This window comes from Medicago sativa, chromosome 3 (genome assembly GCF_051527215.1).
Source record: "Medicago sativa cultivar Bolivia chromosome 3, Bolivia_mono, whole genome shotgun sequence".
Taxonomy (NCBI): domain Eukaryota; kingdom Viridiplantae; phylum Streptophyta; class Magnoliopsida; order Fabales; family Fabaceae; genus Medicago; species Medicago sativa.
The window spans coordinates 34,695,055-34,707,909 of NC_140751.1; the positions used below are offsets into that span (position 1 = coordinate 34,695,055).

The 12,855-nt window shown below is 38.4% G+C and overlaps 1 long non-coding RNA gene across 1 annotated transcript; it reads right to left on the minus strand.

Moving 5' to 3' along the window:
• Positions 1-256: 256 nt before the first annotated feature.
• LOC146937311 (uncharacterized) lies at positions 257-11,087 on the minus strand. The gene is made up of 3 exons (XR_015033265.1): positions 10,937-11,087; positions 1,354-1,785; positions 257-991 (listed from the first exon to the last, which is right to left on the minus strand). It is a non-coding gene; the product is annotated as an uncharacterized LOC146937311 (long non-coding RNA).
• Between the last annotated feature and the right edge of the window lie 1,768 nt (positions 11,088-12,855).

Consider the following 12,855-nt stretch of genomic DNA (forward strand, 5'->3'; position numbering starts at 1 on the left):
TGATCCCTCACGAGTACGTAGACAAAGGACTTGTCCTCTCAAATCAATAAAATGTAGATAACTAGGTCTCTCTTTTCTTTTATCATTTCAAATTCCATTTTTTAAAGCAAGCAAGTTTATAGCACATTAATTAAATGAAACCAAGAGGTTCCCGTAGAGTACTACAGACATAAAGGGTGCTAATACCTTCCCTTTATGTAACTAACCCCCGAACCCTAAATCTTTTCAAAATGGGTTAGTTTGAACTTTTTACCCCTTTTCCTTTTTTTTTGAAGGAATAAATTCATTGCATTTCATTTGCTAAAATATGAAAAATACATGTAGGTACATCATCAATAATATGGGGGCTAGGATTAGACAGGGCTGCCTGAGCTAACTCGTGAGCTACCCTATTTGCTTGCCTCCTATTGAACTCAACATGAGAGTTCTGAAATCTATCCTCTAGCAGCTGTTTACAAGCAGTAATAATACACCTAAATTCGCTGCTATCATCTAAACTAGAATTGACACAATCAACAACTCTTTTACAATCAAGAACAAAATCGACATTATCAAATTGTTGATTAGAGATCCAATCCAAGGCTGTATGCAAAACAACCGCCTCTCCCACCTCTACATCACAAAGAGGGACAAACCAATCCGTTCTTGCAAGAACAAAGGCACCATCATCATCTCTAAGGCAGATGCCCACTCCAACCCTGTTAAGAGAAGTGGAAAAGGATGCATCAATGTTGCATTTATACCTGCCAGGTGCTGGCTTCTTCCAACGATCCTCTTCTATACTTGTGTTGCGCACATGTGGTGTGGTATTGTGGTTGTTATTACGAGACCTGATGTCTTGGGCTGCTCTCCATTCTTCTAGTAAGTGAGTTGCACGTTGAAGAACCTGCACATTAGTTTCATTCTGATGCTGCCAAAGTTTCATGTTCCGGCTCTTCCAAAGACTCCACATAATCGTGGCCATAAGTTCACAATGCCCTGAAGAAAAATTCTACAAAAAAGTAAATATGAGAGCATGAATATTATAGTCTTGCCGAAGCACCCTATCAATTATGTCCCATAAATTCGCATCCCTCCATACTTGAACAGCTTTAGGACACTCTATAAGAATATGGATGCTATCTTCATAATTGTTACTACATTGAACACAATCAAGTGGACAAGAAACACCTCTACTACTTAGGCGAGCCCGTGTCGGAAAACAGCCACGACACACACGCCAAAGAAAATTCTTGATTTTAGGAGGCACTTTTAATTTCCAAATAAGATTCCACCGGCCATGTACATGCACATGAGAGTTATCAGCAATTTCAGACACACATATTTTATACTCAGTTTTAACAGAATATTTACCACTTTTTTCCCCTTTCCAAATCATTTTATCTTCCGTAACAAGTGGCTGAAGCGGTGTGTCAAGAATAGCTTGGGCAGTGTGCGCATCAAACAAGCTACAAATAAGGGGCGCTTTCCACACCTTCAAATATTGGTCAATAAACTCGCTTAAATTTACCTGCATCAAAGGCTCAAAAACTGGATTAGTTGTAGATAAAGACAAGTCGTCCTTAAGCCAAGGGGCACCTAAAAATGGTATATTAACACCAGAACCTATTCTCCACCGCACACCTTGTTTCACCACAATTTTGGCACTAAAAATACTTCTCCAAACATAGCTTGGATTATGCCCAATATTAGACCCGATGAAGTCAGAATTAGGAAAATACCTAGCCTTAAATAAACGGGAAACAAGGCTAGACTGATCAGTTTGAAATCTCCAACCCTGTTTGCCTAATGTAACAGCCCGATTTTCGCTAGTTTTATTTTTATTATTTATTTATGTGTGTTGTGTGTGCTCTAATGTGATTATTTGCATCTGTGTGTATTTTTGGTTAGGAATTGTAGAATTCGGTGTAGAAGGGTATTTTAGTCATTTTGGACTTAGGGGCATTTTGGTCATTTCGAGAGTAGGGGTAATTTTGTAATTTTGGATGGGAATTATTTTAGTGCTTAGTAAGAGTATTATTTTACCAAGTTACTAGAGAGAGTGTAGTAATCATTTTATTTACCGGTAAGTGACCGTTAGTGTTGTGATTTACCATTAAGTGAGTAGTGACATTTTGGGTGTTAGAAAAGAAATGGGTTAGGCCCATTAAGGTTTGAGAGATAAGCCCAATTGAATAGAGCACATATATAAACTCTAGTTGTTGGTGAAAATTAGGTTACACAACATTTCACATTTCATTTCATTTGGGAGGAGAAGAGATAGAGACTAGAGACAACAACAAGAGCAAGGGCTAGAGCTAGAAGTGGGGATTCAACACCTAGGAGCTAAATTGAGGCTTGAATTAAGGATTCTTGGTGTTAGAGGTAAGGGGGTTAGTTTTTGGTCATAATTTCATCATTTTTCATTTAAACCCATTTTTATGAAATTAATAAATTGAATCTAATTGCTCTAAATTCGTGCATGATTGTTGTTGTTATGTTTGAGGACATGAATTGTTGATAATCAAGTTGTTGTTGATGAAATTACATGCTCAATATATGTTTATATGTATACTTTGTTGATTTTGCTCAAAATGGTATAAATTAGTGTTGTTGTGGTTGAATAGTGATGGATTCATGTTTGAATGAGGTTGTTGATGAATTAGATATGTTGTTGTTGTTTATTTATACCATGGGTATTCCATTTTGTGACGTTGTTGTTTGAATTGGTGAAGTTGTGCTAAGATGTTCATGTGAAGGATCAAAATGAACTTTTGAAATAGGAAGTTGTTGACTGAGTTTTTGATGTTGTTGGATGAATTGGACTTGGTATAATTTCTGTTTTCATGTTGTGGTTGTGTTAGTCGAGTCGTTTGGGAGAAAACGGGTTTTTCGTGTGAAATGTCGGTGTTTAAGCGTTTTTGCAAATACGTGATTATGTGAGGTTTGGGAGAAATGATTTTTGGGATGGTTGAAACTTGAATTTTTCTGTAGATTATGATAGAGCTAAGTGTCAGGAGCGTGTAGGCAAAAACGGCATCAAAATCCGATTAACGGTTTGAATTTTATGCGCGAAATGGTGAAAACGGAAAAACGAAGAAAAAGTTGTGCTGTCAATCGAGCACGGCCGTGCCGTGCATGCCACGAGCCGTGCTAACTTTCTGTACCTTTTGGCACGGCCGTGCCCGTGCGTGGCACGGGCCGTGCCGTGCTGACAGAACTTCGGTTTCTGCGTTTTTTGTGCTTTTTCACCCATTTCTGCTTTGAATTGGCCTTTGGTGTAAACATGAAAGTTTTAGATAATTTTGTTAGCTTTCCAATGGCTTTCAAACTTGGATTCTATAAGTTCAATTATGGTTTTCAAACTATGATGTGTTGGGTCTAACTTGTTTTGCTTAGAAATGGGAAATTTCTTGAAAAGTGTTTCGGTGAGACGAACTTTGTGATCTTCATGAATTCATCATATTTGGCCGATGAAATGCTTATGTAGCCTCTACTGCACACATATGTGAATTGTGAGAATACAAGGCATAGGCAATTAAGCTTGTTTACTTGGTTTTGACTCAAATGTTCAATTAATCTAATGTTGTGATTTTGAGAGACGAACTTGACTAAAGATGACTTTTGAGAATCAATTGATTGTGAATCCTTTATGGAAAGTTATTATATGTTATGTGGAGATGATTGGTGTTATAATTATGTGACAACTACATGTTGTGTGATTTTTGGATGTGGTTGGTGATTGTATATATGATATGTGATGGTGAATTGTTAATGATTGCATATATACAAGTATTGGTGATGGTGAGGTGATTATTGTTTGTGTGAACATATGCATTTGTAGTTGAGTCATATGTTCATGCATACATGACTGATGGTGGTGGATTTTATATCCAATGGAGGTGATTACGATGTTTTTGTTTCATCAAAGGTGACGACCTTGAGGTGTTTTGGTACCACATGCATCTAAATGAGTCTAGAGACATTGCATAAACTGTTGGTGGATTGAATTGCAATTAAGATGTGTTTGATGGTTGATTATTGCTAATTGTACTTGCGGATTGAATTGTTAATTGTTGATTGACAAGGGGAGATTGTGATATGTGTATGATACACTTGTGGACATGAACTTAGTATGATGATAATGAATGATCTTGGAATAATTATATGTTGTGAATATTGTGGAGTTATGTATGGATTGTCATTCTTTATCCTTGATTATACCTTTCATCTTCAAAGTTCGTGTTAATCTTATATGGATTATGATGATGTAATGCTAACCCTCAGTGGTTTACCACCTACCTTTCTGTATGGACGGGTAGATGGAGTGCAGGATGCTTAGTTGTTGCTTGTTGATGCCGAGGAGTGGAGTTCCTCTTTTTCATGCAAGTGTCTAGATTAGGGCTCTGATCTAGGATAGTCCTTGCATGTTGTTTATTTGACTTGTATTTTGGAGTTGTTGAGATATTCTGTTATTTGAAATTTGGAGGATACACTTTGTATTTTGTTGGAGATCCAGAGATGTTTATGAATTATATGTTGTTCCGCTGCTATGTTGTGTAAACATGATCTTTATGCATGTACAATTGTGGTTTATTCGGAGACGTAGCATATATTTCTAGAATATTTCTGATGTATTCGCGCGTTTTACCGCTTAATAGAAATAGGGTGTTATAAGTTGGTATCAGAGCCGTGGTCGATCTTGTCCAGACCAAAACCCGTTGAATTCCCTGTTGTATGCGACAAGTACGGGAGTACTGTCGGTACTTGTTGTGTTGTTCCGTTCTTTTAGGTGGATTTGAGCGTAGTGGGGGAGTAGCAGGTTGCTTCAGGTTCGTTGGGTCAGGCAAGGGAAGGTATCTTTGGCTGCAGAGGCTCAGTCGTTTGTGATTTGTGTTAAGGTTCCCGTTGATTTCGAGTTGGATCTTGTGTGTCTTCCGTTGAAGCTTATGGACGTGATTTTTGGTATGGGTTGGATGTTGACTTTTGGTGTTAACATTAATTGTTTGACCAAGAGTATAACGTTTTCTAAGCCAGTAGCTGAGGGAGGTAGGAAGTTCTTGACCGCGGAGCAAGTAAAGAAGTCTTTGAATGGTGAAGCTAGTGTATTCATGATATTTGCTTCCTTGAATGAGAGTAGTGAGAAAGGAGTTGGTGATTTGCCGGTAATGCAAGAGTTTCCAGAAGTTTTTCCGGACGACATTACCGAGTTACCGTCGGAGAGGGAAGTTGAGTTTGCAATTGATTTGGTGCCTGGAACGAGTCCTATTTCAATTGCGCCGTACCGGATGTCTGCATTAGAGCTGGGTGAGTTGAAGAAGCAGTTGGAAGAGTTGCTTGAGAAACAGTTTATCAGGCCAAGTTTTTCGCCGTGGGGAGCTCATGTGTTGTTGGTTAAGAAGAAGGATGGTAGCATGAGATTGTGTGTGGATTATCGGCAGTTGAACAAGGTGACAATCAAGAATCGGTATCTGCATCCGAGGATTGAAGATTTGATGGATCAGTTGGTTGGTGCAGAAGTGTTCAGTAAGATTGATTTGAGGTCAGGATATCATCAGATTAGAGTAAAGGCGGAAGATATATCCAAAACTGCGTTCAGAACGAGGTATGGACACTATGAGTATTCTGTGATGCCATTTGGAGTATCTAATGCGCCAGGTATCTTCATGGAATACATGAATAGAATATTTCATCCTTTTTTGGATCGTTTTGTGGTGGTGTTTATAGATGATATTTTGGTGTATTCTAAGTCTGAAGAAGAGCATGCCGAGCATTTGAGGATTGTGTTGGGAGTTTTGAAAGAGAAGAAGTTGTTTGCTAAGTTGTCCAAGTGTGAGTTTTGGTTGCGGGAGGTGAGTTTCCTTGGTCATGTGATTTCTAAAGGTGGCATTGCGGTGGATCCGTCGAAGGTTGATGCAGTGTTGCAGTGGGAATCACCTAAGTCTATTTTTGAAGTTAGAAGCTTTCTCCGATAGGCAGGTTATTATCGGAGGTTCATTAAGGGATTCTCTAAGTTGGCGTTGCCATTGACGAAGTTGACTCGGAAAGGATAAGCTTATGTTTGGGATGCTAAGTGTGAGAAGAGTTTCCAAGAGTTGAAGAAGAGGTTGACGTCAGCTCCAGTGTTGATTTTGCCGAATCCGAAGGAATCGTTTGTTGTGTATTGTGATGCTTCTAAGATGGGTCTTGGTGGTATGCTTTTGCAGAATCGTCAAGTTGTGGCTTATGCTTCGAGGCAGTTGAAAGTGCATGAGAAGAACTATCCGACTCATGATTTGGAATTAGCGGTCGTTGTGTATGTGTTAAAAATTTAGATGCATTATCTGTATGGTTCTAAGTTTGAGGTGTTCAGTGATCATAAGAGTTTGAAGTATTTGTTTGACCAGAAGGAGTTGAATATGAGGCAGAGGAGATGGTTGGAGTATCTTAAGGATTTGATTTCCAGTTGAGTTATCATCCTAGAAAGGCTAATGTTGTTGCTGATGCTTTGAGTAGAAAGTCGTTGCATATGTCTGCTTTGATGGTGAAAGAGTTAGAGTTGGTTGAGCAATTTCGAGACTTGAGTTTGGTTAGTGAGTTAACACCGGATGGTGTGAGGTTGGGAATGTTGAAGCTGACAAGTATTATTCTGGAGGAGATCAAGAATGGTCAGAAGGAAGATTTGGAACTTGTAGATCGAGTGGTGTTGGTTAATCAAGGCAAAGGTGGAGACTTTAGATTGGATGAGAACGGTGTTTTGATGTTTCGTGATCGTGTTTGTGTGCCAAGTGTACTTGAGCTTAAGAAGCAGATTTTGGAAGAAGGTCACAGAAGTAGTTTGAGTATTGATAGAGGAGCGACTAAGATGTATCAAGATTTGAAGAAGTTGTTTTGGTGGCTTGGAATGAAGAAGGATATTGCAGAGTTTGTGTATGCTTGTTTGGTTTGTCAGAAGTCTAAGATTAAACATCAGAAGCCGTCAGGTTTGATGCAACCGTTGTTTGTGCCAGAGTGGAAATGGGATAGTATATCAATGGACTTTGTTGGAGCGTTGCCGAAGACTGCTAAGGGTTTTGATTCTATTTGGGTGATTGTTGATCGGTTGACGAAGTCGGCACATTTTGTTCATGTTAAGACTGGTATGTCTGTGGCGAAGTTGGCTGAGATCTACATTGAGCAGATTGTTAGATTGCATGGTGTTCCTTCTAGTATTGTGTCGGATCGGGATCCGAGGTTTACTTCTAAGTTTTGGGAGAGTTTGCAAGTTGCTTTGGGAACTAAGTTGAGGTTGAGTTCTGCGTATCATCCCCAGACTGATGGTCAGACGGAGAGGACTATTCAGAGTTTGAAAGATTTGTTGAGAGCTTGTGTGTTGGAGCAAGGTGTCAGTTGGATTGAATGTTTACCGTTGATTGAGTTTACTTGCAACAACAGTTTTCATTCTAGTATCGGAATGGCACCGTTTGAAGCTTTGTATGGTTGGAGGTGTAGGACTCCTTTGTGTTGGTATGAGTCAGGAGAAAGTGCTTTGTTAGGACTGGAAGTTGTGCAAGAGACGAACAAGAAAGTTAAGATGATTCAAGAGAAGATGAGAGCGTCTCAGAGTAGGCAGAAGAGTTATCATGATAAGAGGAGGAAGGACATCGAGTTTCAGGTTGGTGATCATGTGTTTTTGAGAGTGAATCCTGTAACAGGTGTTGGACGTGTTTTGAAGTGTCGGAAGTTGACTCCTCGTTTTGTTGGACCTTTTGAGATCGTTGAGAAGGTTCTTGTAGCGTATAGGATTGCGTTACCGCCATCTTTGTCGAATCTTCATGATGTGTTTCATGTGTCTCAGTTGAGGAAGTATGTGTATGATGCGTCTCATGTGATTCAAGTGGATGATTTGGAAGTAAGGAATAATTTGACCGTTGAGACTTGGCCGGTTAAGATTGAGGATCGCGAAGTGAAGCGTTTGCGTGGCAAGGAGGTCGTTTTGGTTAAAGTGATTTGGGTTGGACCAACCAGTGAGAGTGCCACTTAGGAATCGGAGAGTAGGATGAGGATTGCGTATCCAGAGTTGTTTTCTTCAGGTAATTTTCGAGTGCGAAAATTCTTTTTAGTGGGGGAGAGTTGTAACAGCCCGATTTTCGCTAGTTTTATTTTTATTATTTATTTATGTGTTGTGTGTGCTCTTATGTGATTATTTGCATCTGTGTGTATTTTTGGTTGGGAATTGTAGAATTCGGTGTAGAAGGGTATTTTAGTCATTTTGGACTTAGGGGCATTTTGGTCATTTCGAGAGTAGGGGTAATTTTGTAATTTTGGATGGGAATTATTTTAGTGCTTAGTAAGAGTATTATTTTACCAAGTTACTAGAGAGAGTGTAGTAATCATTTTATTTACCGGTAAGTGACCGTTAGTGTTGTGATTTACCATTAAGTGAGTAGTGACATTTTGGGTGTTAGAAAAGAAATGGGTTAGGCCCATTAAGGTTTGAGAGATAAGCCCAATTGAATAGAGCACATATATAAACTCTAGTTGTTGGTGAAAATTAGGTTACACAACATTTCACATTTCATTTCATTTGGGAGGAGAAGAGATAGAGACTAGAGACAACAACAAGAGCAAGGGCTAGAGCTAGAAGTGGGGATTCAACACCTAGGAGCTAAATTGAGGCTTAAATTAAGGATTCTTGGTGTTAGAGGTAAGGGGGTTAGTTTTTGGTCATAATTTCATCATTTTTCATTTAAACCCATTTTTATGAAATTAATAAATTGAATCTAATTGCTCTAAATTCATGCATGATTGTTGTTGTTATGTTTGAGGACATGAATTGTTGATAATCAAGTTGTTGTTGATGAAATTACATGCTCAATATATGTTTATATGTATACTTTGTTGATTTTACTCAAAATGGTATAAATTAGTGTTGTTGTGGTTGAATAGTGATGGATTCATGTTTGAATGAGGTTGTTGATGAATTAGATATGTTGTTGTTGTTGATTTATACCATGGGTATTCCATTTTGTGACGTTGTTGTTTGAATTGGTGAAGTTGTGCTAAGATGTTCATGTGAAGGATCAAAATGAACTTTTGAAATAGGAAGTTGTTGACTGAGTTTTTGATGTTGTTGGATGAATTGGACTTGGTATAATTTCTGTTTTCATGTTGTGGTTGTGTTAGTCGAGTCGTTTGGGAGAAAACGGGTTTTTCGTGTGAAATGTCGGTGTTTAAGCGTTTTTGCAAACAAGTGATTATGTGAGGTTTGGGAGAAATGATTTTTGGGATGGTTGAAACTTGAATTTTTCTGTAGATTATGATAGAGCTAAGTGTCAGGAGCGTGTAGGCAAAAACGGCATCAAAATCCGATTAACGGTTTGAATTTTATGCGCGAAATGGTGAAAACGGAAAAACGAAGAAAAAGTTGTGCTGTCAATCGAGCACGGCCGTGCCGTGCATGGCACGAGCCGTGCTAACTTTCTGTACCTTTTGGCACGGCCGTGCCAGTGCGTGGCACGGGTCGTGCCGTGCTGACAGAACTTCGGTTTCTGCGTTTTTTGTGCTTTTTCACCCATTTCTGCTTTGAATTGGCCTTTGGTGTAAACATGAAAGTTTTAGATAATTTTGTTAGCTTTCCAATGGCTTTCAAACTTGGATTCTATAAGTTCAATTATGGTTTTCAAACTATGATGTGTTGGGTCTAACTTGTTTTGCTTAGAAATGGGAAATTTCTTGAAAAGTGTTTCGGTGAGAAGAACTTTGTGATCTTCATGAATTCATCGTATTTGGCCATTGAAATGCTTATGTAACCTCTACTGCACACATATGTGAATTGTGAGAATACAAGGCATAGGCAATTGAGCTTGTTTACTTGGTTTTGACTCAAATGTTCAATTAATCTAATGTTGTGATTTTGAGAGACGAACTTGACTAAAGATGACTTTTGAGAATCAATTGATTGTGAATCCTTTATGGAAAGTTATTATATGTTATGTGGAGATGATTGGTGTTGTAATTATGTGACAACTACATGTTGTGTGATTTTTGGATGTGGTTGGTGATTGTATATATGATATGTGATGGTGAATTGTTAATGATTGCATATATACAAGTATTGGTGATGGTGAGGTGATTATTGTTTGTGTGAACATATGCATTTGTAGTTGAGTCATATGTTCATGCATACATGACTGATGGTGGTGGATTTTATATCCAATGGAGGTGATTACGATGTTTTTGTTGCATCAAAGGTGACGACCTTGAGGTGTTTTGGTACCACATGCATCTAGATGAGTCTAGAGACATTGCATAAACTGTTGGTGGATTGAATTGCAATTAAGATGTGTTTGATGGTTGATTATTGCTAATTGTACTTGCGGATTGAATTGTTAATTGTTGATTGACAAGGGGAGATTGTGATATGTGTATGATACACTTGTGGACATGAACTTAGTATGATGATAATGAATGATCTTGGAATAATTATATGTTGTGAATATTGTGGAGTTATGTATGGATTGTCATTCTTTATCCTTGATTATACCTTTCATCTTCAAAGTTCGTGTTAATCTTATATGGATTATGATGATGTAATGCTAACCCTCAGTGGTTTACCACCTACCTTTCTGTATGGACGGGTAGATGGAGTGCAGGATGCTTAGTTGTTGCTTGTTGATGCCGAGGAGTGGAGTTCCTCTTTTTCATGCAAGTGTCTAGATTAGGGCTCTGATCTAGGATAGTCCTTGCATGTTGTTTATTTGACTTGTATTTTGGAGTTGTTGAGATATTCTGTTATTTGAAATTTGGAGGATACACTTTGTATTTTGTTGGAGATCCAGAGATGTTTATGAATTATATGTTGTTCCGCTGCTATGTTGTGTAAACATGATCTTTATGCATGTACAATTGTGGTTTATTCGGAGACGTAGCATCTATTTCTAGAATATTTCTGATGTATTCGCGCGTTTTACCACTTAATAGAAATAGGGTGTTACACCTAACATAGCCACATTAAAAGACGTCAAATCTTTAAAACCCATACCTCCGAAATTCTTATGAACTGACAACCTTTCCCACGACATCTAATGTAACCGTCTGCGCATATTACCACCATTACCCCACCAAAAAGCATTTATCATTTTTTCAAAAGCATCAACTAATTTATTTGGCAATAAAAAACACTCATAATGTAAGATGGAATAGACTGTAATACCGATTTGATCATAACCTCTCTGCCGGCTTTTGATAAACACATGCTACTCCAACTATTGATTTTGTGCCAAATACGGTCTTTGATGAATCCGAAGGTTGCCTCTTTACTTCTGCCCACCATGGATGGAAGGCCAAGATACTTGCATGTTCCCATCACCGCTCTGACACATAAAATGTTTGTAATAGTATCCTTCAAGGGCGTTGGAACAACACTGCTAAAGAAAACTTCAGATTTTGGAAGACTAATAGCCTGTCTCGAAGCTAACTCATTAGTATGAAGAATATTCTTCATAACTTGCGCTTCTTTCTCATCTGCCCTGAAAAATAAAAAACAATCATCTGCAAACAAAAGGTGAGAAATAGTAGGTGCATTAGTACAAATAGATATGCCATGGAGATCTTCACAACGTTCAGCTTTACGGATGAGAGCAGAAAGACCCTCCGCACACAAAATAAATAAATAAGGCGACAACGGATCTCCTTGTCGCAGCCCCCTGCCTGGTATGATTGGACCCACCATCTCATTGTTAACAATGACAGAATAAACAACAGTTTCAACATACAACATAATCCATCGGACCCATTGTCTATGAAATCCCATTTGAATCATCACTTCCTTAAGGTAAAGTCAGTCAATTCTGTCATATGCCTTGCTGATGTCCAACTTTAGAGCAACATTTTTATCTCTTACTTTCTTACTTAATTTCATGTGATGCACCACTTCAATAGCAATCATGGCATTATCAAGAATAGACCTCTCCGGGACAAAAGCTGACTGATTTTTAGAAATACATTTATGCAGAATTTTTTTGAGTCTATTTGCAAGAACCTTTGCCACTAATTTATATAAAACATTGCATAAAGCAATCGGCCTCCAGTCCTTCATGGATTTATATTCATTAACTTTGGGGATCAAGGCAATATTTGTGGAGTTTAGTGATGGCGGAAATTGATTATTGTTGAGCCACGCACAACATTCCTGAAAAATATCAGCATTACAAACATACCAAAAATGTTGAAAAAAACCCGGATTGAAACCATCCGGGCCAGGGCTCTTATCTGAGTGCATAGAAAACATAGCATCCTTGAACTCATGGGCCTGAAAAGGGGCGGTTAGTAAAGCATTATCATCATCAGAAACAACTTTTTCTATAATGTCTACAACCGGTGCACGAGTGCTATTACTCTCCAAAAACAATGTTTCAAAATACCCTTTTGCAACCTGACGCATACCTTGTTCATCTGAAACTCGGATCCCCACATCATTTTCCAAAAAATTAATTCGGTTTACCTTTTTCCTAGATGTAGCAGAAGCATGAAAAAATTTAGTATTAAGGTCACCATCACGATACCAATGAGTCTTTGCTCGCTGCCACCAATACTTGTCCTCTTGAATCATCAAGTGTGTCATCTGCTTTCGCAAATTTGTCAATGTGTTTGGATCAGCCGCTGCCCCTTGGTTACAACAACGATTCAATTCACGTCGACAATTTTCTAGCTCTTGTTTAAGACCATTTCGGTTTTCCTTGTTCCATGAGCTAAGACCATTTCAGAAATTTTACCTTTTAAATGTATCAAAGGACGAAAGTTCATGGAAAGTAAGTATAATGGAGACTGTTTATTATGTAATGTCAGCTAAATACGAGTCAAGTATCAGAGTCGGATTTAACACGCTAAAGGCAAGGGCATAATGGTAATTGCTCG